Here is a 7,909-nt window from a genome sequence, read left to right as displayed (position 1 = left end):
GGGGGCAAGCATGTGTGTGAGAGGAGAGGGTGTGAGAGGAGAGTGGGGGTGGAGGGGGAAGGGGGGTGTGAAGATGAGATACGATGCAGATCTGAGGTTTCAGGAAGTGATTAGGGGAACATTGACTAGAGGTTATGGGAGAGGCAGAGACAGCGAGAGAAGGAGTGAGAGGCGGAGAGATTGACAGAGAGCGAGAGACAGGCAGAGAGAGAGAGAGAGAGGGAGGAGAAAAAGAGGCAGAGAGAGAGAGAGTGTGGCATAGTTGAGAAAGATGGGGGGAGTAAGTGTTAGAGAGAGAGAGACAGAGAGAGAGAGGCTTGGCATTGGAGAGAGAGAGAGAAAGTCTCTACGGAGGGAACAGCACGGATGAGCTGAGTTGCACTGCAAACAGATGAGGGGTTGGAGCCTTTCAGGAGACTTTAGAATTGGATCTTCGCTCGGTGATGTGAATACTAAGAACTCTTGTTATTCACCGTAAAAAGGTAACGCAGTGTTTGAAACAGAAACCCATCACTGCAGGCTTTCTCCATTACAGCCTTACTCTGGGGCAGAGCCACTCGCCTTAGCTTGCCATTGCCCAAAGGATGTGTGGAATAAGCTCCAGAAAGCACAGCAGCGTTACTGAGTATCTGCCAGAATAATCTTATTAAAATAGCCTTCATCAATATCATCATCATAATAATAATAACTTTGATATAGTGCCTTATCATGGTGTTGCGTCCTCTCAAAGAACATCACACGATATGTGGTAAACAACAACAACAACAACAAGATTCCATTTATAGAGCCTTTCACGTCAGGAGGACGTCCCAAGATGACCGTGTATTTTGTATGAGAAACGTGGTGGTGAGTTGTTCACAGCCACGGAGTGAGTGACCAGTTGTGTTTGGGGGATTGTTGGCCAGGCGAGAGAGAGAGAGGGAGAGTGAGAGAAATCCCATCTCTTTCTGAATAGTGCCCTGGGATCTTTAACAACCTAAACAGGCAGATGGGACCCAGGTTTAACGCCACACCCAAAGGACGGCACTTTTGACAAAGCGAGGCCCCACCACCTTCCCTCCATCCCTCAGCACTGTAATGTAAACTCAGCTTCAGTCTCAGCCTGAGCACTTTCTATTTTTCAGAACGGGCAACTTATCACTCATTCGCTTCCTATGTCAATTCGTCACTTGTTTTGTACAATTTTTCTCCAGCTGCCCTTTCCTGCTCCCAATCTGCTGCTGCTGGCATGCAGGAAATTATCCCACAGTGAGATTTATTTCCCCTACAAACCACCAATAGACAGAAGGCCACATGTCCAACACTCTGGACATTAGCAAACCTGGACAAGCACCTCTGTGTGCTCAGTCAACAACAATTTGCATTCATCAACCTGCTAACTCCATATTGATCTGCCCGCTCCCTCCGCTCAGCAGCTCCAAACAGCTCCACGTTCCCCGTCCAACCCTCTGCACCATCGGCGGTCGGGCTTTCAGCCTCTCTGCCCCCACCCTTTGGAACTCCATCCCACACTCCCTTTGCCTCGCTCCCTCCCTTGCCTCCTTCAAGGCACATTTCTCCTCTTCGACCATACCTTTGGTCACCCTCCTACCCCTACCCTCCCCATCCTCCACCCATCTTGATCCCACAAGCTCAGGTCCAAATCCCTGACTATCCAGCGCCTTGGGACATTCTCCCGATGTGAAAGGCGCTATACAATTTGTTGTTGTTGTTGTATAGCACCCCTCACAGGGTAGTGTCCCAGAGCGATTACATCGCAAGGACGAGACTGCAGTAAAGCAGCCCATGAAGTGCAGCCCATACTCTAGACCAGCCTCACTGTACAGAGAATGTTCTAAGCGAGAACGGTGTAGATCATTCTCTAGAGGAGGAATAATTTACTCCAAGCAACACTCTCCGCATATCCCTCTCGTATTAGGAAGTGGTGACAGCCAAGGTCATTCTGCCTTTCAGCCACCAGTTAAAAATACACATCTCAGGGCTTTTGTTCATTAAGGAAATGTTTTTTCTCTATGAAGTGTAAACATCATATTATTTCTTTAGAGAATGAAACCTTGAGATGTTCATTGAGTGAGTGACTAATCCACCTCATGCTCTCTCTCTCCTCTCTCTGTCTCTCTCTCTACTTCTCTCTCTGTAAGTTACAAGCCTTGACTTACCCTCACTGGCACACACAGAGAGTACAGAGCCAGCGATCACCTGAGGGATGGATGAGAATTCCCTTGTTATGTCTGACTGGAATGGAATCAGCTGTTTGTTCTTTTTCTCATCTCCCTTTAGCTCCCACCTCTCCACCCACATCTTCCCCACTCCCTCCACACCCCCTCCCACTCCACTTGCCCCCTCCCTCTCCACTCACCCCCCACCTAGCAGGACAGAGGGGTGTGGAGCTACAGTGCTCCCTTTTATTCTGTCCCGAAGACAGAGACCCATTCACAACAAGTACAAAACCTTGTTTTGCTGCATCAATAATAATAAATAATAATCCTTGCATTTGTCATTGAGACGCCTCAAAGCGCTTCATAGCGCTTTTGAAGTGAATTGACTGTATATTATACTGAGTGAAATATTAGTACTGATCGTACTGTTTTCTAATTTAGTACTAATCCAATTAAAATAAGGCATTGTCCCACCTCTGGTGTTCATTGTGTATTTAAATCAATTTGCCAGCCCTGCTGATATAAAGTCTTGTTTGACCTGAGGCAGAAGCTGAATCACCAGTGATACCATTACACAAACATCAAAACACAATCATTAAAGATTCGTCCTTCCCTCTATTCTCTGCTCCTTTTAAGCTCACAATGACCCGAATTAAACACTGTAGTTCACAGTTTCTCAGCTAATAATTATCTTGATTCTTTAACAAGCACTACATAATCAATTGGTCTTAGTCTCCTTGTTAAAGCACACACATATTGGATTTTGGTGGTGTTACAGATAGTGCGATGGGCAAGCTCAAGGCAATGGGTAATAATTATAACTCAGCCCTGAGCGCTTCTCCTGAGGTCAGCAGCTTGGTTATAATTATTAACATTGCCTTGAGCCTGGTATCTCACTCTGATACCTGCCAGGCTTCACTGGTTAAAGAGCCTGACAATCCCATGTTCGCCATCAAAGGCACCAACCTCCTGTGTTGGACTGATGGCCAATTGAGAGCGTGGATGAGAGGAGAGGTCAAAGAGGAGGTCGTTAGATGGGACTTGAAGGAGGCAAGAGAGGGGTGACGCGAAGGGATTGCGGATAGAATTCCAGAGCATGGGGGCAGAGACGCTGAAGGTCTGACCACCAATGGTGGGGCGGGAAGTGAGGGGACCTGAAGCGGGCTGGTGTCTACCGAGCGGAGGGAGCAGCCAGGCTGATATGGGGTTAGGAGGTCGGAGAGGTAGGGGAGGCAAGAGAGGGAAGCCAGGCAAAAACGCGGGTGATAAGTTCCTGGAGCCTCGTGCGGGAGAGGACACGAGCTACAGAGATCTGAATAATCTGCAGTTGTGGAGGGAAGAGTTGGGAAGTCCAGTGAGCACAGTTGGCGAAGTCAAGCTGGGACGTAATGAAAGCGTGGATCAGGGTCTTGGCGGCCTGTGGTGAGAGGCAGAGGTGGAGGTGGGCAATGTTGCGGAGGTGGGGAAAGGCGAAACGGGCCATGGCACAAATGCGGGGTTTGAAGGATATCAGATTCAAACTGGACACCACGGTTCCATATTGACTCAGTGAGGTGTAGAGTGCAGCCATGAATGGTGATACTATCAGATCCTGAGGTGAGGAGGTGCAAACGGGAGCCAAGCAGGAGGGCATCTGTCTTGCCAACACTGAGGTGGAGGAAGTTGGCTCTCATACAGGACTTGGTGTCAGGACATCAATGGTCCTGGAGTTGAGGGTGGAGGCGGCGAACTAGAATTGGGTGTCGTCCGCATACATGTGGAAATTGACACTATGCCTGCGGATGACATCACCGAGCGGCCGAGAGGTCGAGAAGGATAAGGAGACAGAGAGAGCCCTGGTCGCAGTGGATAGAAGGTCAGTTGTCACCTTGACCAGGGCTGTCTCTGTGCTGGAGGGGTTAATAGAGGGAACGCTGGGAGAGGAAAGAGCAAAGCTGGGAAGTGACAACTTGAACCTTGGAAAGAAAAGCAGGGTTGAAATGAGTTGGTAGTTGGAGATTTCCCCCTGTTTACCGGACTTTGGGGCTTTAGTATATGATCGTTTTTGTAGCCGCCATTCATGCCAACCAGTGAATAACCAACCTCTTAACTGAGGGGTTGCATTGGAGCACTGCCCCCAGTAACAATAATAATAATCCTTGCATTTGATAGAGCGTCTTATCACGTCTTCGAGACGTCTCAAAGCTCTTCACAGAATAGACTGTAAAGTGAATTGACTATGTTTTGTGAGCGAAACACGGCGGCCAATTGCGCACAGTAGTATGTGTCCCACAAACAGTTGTGGATTGAGTGACCCAATTTTTTAAAAAAGAATTATTATCCCCGGAAAAGTGATCTACCAATCGATGTGTTCATCGATTGGTAGATCACTTTTCCGGGGATAATAATTCTTTTTTAAAAAATAGGAACCAGGTTCCTACTTACTGTTGGGTAAATAGAGGCGTGTGTGTAGAGTAAGGAAACTTGCCCAATGTTTCATTCTGTCCGGGAATCGAATCCAGTTCGTCTCGCTTGCGAGGCGAGGGCTCTAACCACTGAACTACAGGACTGCACTGCACTGTGAGCTCACGTGCCGATGTGGGGTTTGAACCCACAGCTTTCTGACGAAGTGACGCAACAGCCACGGTGTCGGTTTGCTAATGAGGCTTGTGTTCGGAGCAGGAGTCTCTCTCCAGTGGCCTCACCATTCACACCACAGCACACGCACCCGCAATCTTAAACATTCACTTGTCGTTAGGTAATCACGGAAGATCAAAGAGAGGAAGAGCAGTGGGTGTTCATTAACACTTTTAAGCGAGAGAAAAAAGATGAAATGAAAAGTGGCCTTCATTAGCACAGAAACAAAAGGCAAAATACTGCAGATAGGAGTCCTGTAGCTCAGTGGTTAGAGCACTCGCTTTGCAAGCGAGAGACCTGGGTTTGATTCCCATCAGAGGGTGAAACCTTGGGCAAGTTTCCTTACTCCACACACACGCCTGATAATAATCCTTCAAACCCCAAACCACAGTCAATTCACTTTACAGTTTATTCTGTGAAGCGCTTTGAGACGCCTTGAAGACATGAAAAGCGCTATATCAAATGCAAGGATTATCATAGTTGCTTTGAAATAGAACAGAAGGCACTGGGAACACGTAGCAGGTCAGGCAGCATCTACGGAGAGAGGAAAGTGAGTTAACGTTTCAGGTCGATGACCTTTCATCTCAGACGAGTAATTGACCTGAAAACGTTAACTCACTTTCCTCTCTCCATAGGTGCTGAGTGCTGACCTGCTGAGTATTCCCGGCAAATTCTATTTTTATTTCATTAGCTCAGAGCCTGGGTCTCGGAGTGCTGAACCGTTAAGTGACTTTACGAGCTGGAAGATTTTGTAAGATTTAAATGGAAAGCTAATGCAACCTGTCCCTGCACGAGCTGGAGTATTTCACCCAGGGTTTCACAGGCACCAGGCAGGCCGGGCACAAAGCCTGTCACCAGCAACAAGCCGGCTCAGTGCCAACCACAGCAATGGTTTCAGCAATGGGTGGTTTCAACTGCAGTGTGTGTAGTGTGGGTGCAGTGTGTGCAGTGGGTGTGTGCAGTGTGTATGCAGTATGTCTCCTCGCCGGCCTTCCCGGCACCTCCCTCCACAAGCTGCAGGTCATTCAGAACTCTGCAGCTCGTGTACTGTCCCGCACCAGGCTTCGGGACCACATCACTCCTACCCTCGCTCGCCTCCACTGGCTCCCCATCCCTCAGAGGATTGATTTCAAGATCCTCATCCTCACCTACAAGGCCATTCACGGCCTTGCTCCCTCCTACCTCTCCAACCTACTATCCCCCTACTACCTGCCCGTACCCTCCGTTCCTCTGGCTCCGGTCTGCTCCACGTCCCCGGCCCCAACCGCCCTACTATCGTGGTCGGGCCTTCAGCCTCTCAGCCCCGAGGCTCTGGAACTCCATCCCCAGTGCCTTCGCCTTGCTTCCTCCCTTTCCTCCTTCAAGGCCGGTCTCAAAACCTTTCTCTTTGACCGTGCCTTCAGCTCCCCTCTCGACTCTCTTCCTCCTCCTCGCTCCCTCCCTTCCCTCCCCTCACCTGACCATTTCCCCCCTCCTCCTCCTCCCTTCCCTCCCCTCACCCTGACCATTTCCCCCTGCTCGGGTCATGACCCAACTGTGCAGCGCCTTGGGACGTCCTCCTGACGTGAAAGGCGCTCTATAAATGGAATCTTGTTGTTGTTGTTGTTGTATGTGTGTGCAGTGGGTGTGTGCAGTGTGTGTAGTGTATGTGTGTGTGCAGTGTGTATGTGTAATGTGTGGTGTGTGTTTAATGTGTGTGTGTGCAGTGTGTGTGGTGTGTGTAATGTGTGTGTGTATGTGTGTGTAGTGTGTGTGTAATGTGTGGTGTGTGCAATATGTGTATAGTGTGTGTGTAATGTGTGATGTGTGTGCGTGTAATGTGTGGTGTGTGCAGTGTGTGTGCAGTCTGTGTAGTGTGGTGTGTGTAATGTGTGGTGTGTGCAGTGTGTGTGCAGTCTGTGTAGTATGGTGTGTGTAATGTGTGGTGTGTGCAGTGTATATGTAGTGTGTATATAATGTGCAGTGTGTGTGTAGTGTGTGTGTGTGTGTGTGTGTATCAGATTGCTGGCCAGAGCCCTGGGGAACACTCTCTTCTCTTTTCCAGTGTCACAGGATCTTTAAAAATGATGTGAACCACAGTCCCACAGGACCTTGGCTTAACCAGCGAGTCAATGGTGTAGAGTTAGGCTGAGTGGCAATTCAGAGTGAGTGGTGTAAACTGTGAGCCAGGCTGGGGACAGGTGGTTAGTCTGCGGGAGAGGCAGTGTTGGGAAGATACGATGTTTGTTGCTTTATTAACCCTGGTCACACTCCCAGCCATGTATACACGGCAAGGGCGGGTAATTGGAGTTGAGGTACAGATCGGCCAAAATCTTATAGAATGGTGGAACAGGCTCGAGGGGCTGAATGGCCTCCTCCTGTTTCTATGTTTCTAAGTATCCAGAGGATTCTTCAGAGAAGTACAGATAGGTTTCTGGAATGTTCCATTGCTCATTGCTTGTGAGCGTCCACTTTGACCTTTCGGAGCGGACAGATGGGGGGGTTTTAGGGGGTCACAGAGGTGGTGGGGGTGTGGGGGATGGGGGGGGGTAAGGCCATGGAGGGCTGTGAAGGTGAGGACGAGGATCTTGAACTTGATCCTCTGGGGGATGGGGAGCCAGCGGAACCAGCGGAGCCGGGCGAGGGGTGGGACGGATTGGTGTGTGGGGGTGGGGGGGCATTAAGCTCCATGACCCCCGATCACCCCCACCCTCACCCGGCAGCCAGGACACAGACGTGAGTGAGGCAGCCGCGGGCAAAAGCAAATCAAAATGTCCTCAAACTGAGCAGATGCAAGATCAGTCTCCAGCAAAGGCTGTTTGAACTCTCAAACCACCAACTCACACACTTCAAAGTGTAGCTGCACATCCCCAGCTCCGTCTCTCACCCTCCATCTCTTTATGTGAAGCACAACTTGATGTGGAGACATCCAAACCAATTAGTCTGTGTGGAGCTGCCTCATTAACCTGGAGTGACTGCACGTCACTGCACCACACAGCAGCCCTCGTGAGCTCAGCCCAGTCTGGCTGCTCACTACTAAAACCCGCCTCGGAATTAGTCTCCAGGTGTTTGGCCACACTTACACACATTTACACTCTGCCATTATTCCATCTGTGCCCATCTTGCTTTTACCTCCCCCTCTCCCTCCCCATCTC

The sequence above is a fragment of the Callorhinchus milii genome, unplaced genomic scaffold (assembly GCF_018977255.1).
Source record: "Callorhinchus milii isolate IMCB2004 unplaced genomic scaffold, IMCB_Cmil_1.0 Scaffold20, whole genome shotgun sequence".
In the NCBI taxonomy this organism is placed as follows: Eukaryota; Metazoa; Chordata; class Chondrichthyes; order Chimaeriformes; family Callorhinchidae; genus Callorhinchus; species Callorhinchus milii.
Note: the sequence above shows the minus strand (reverse complement) of the source record.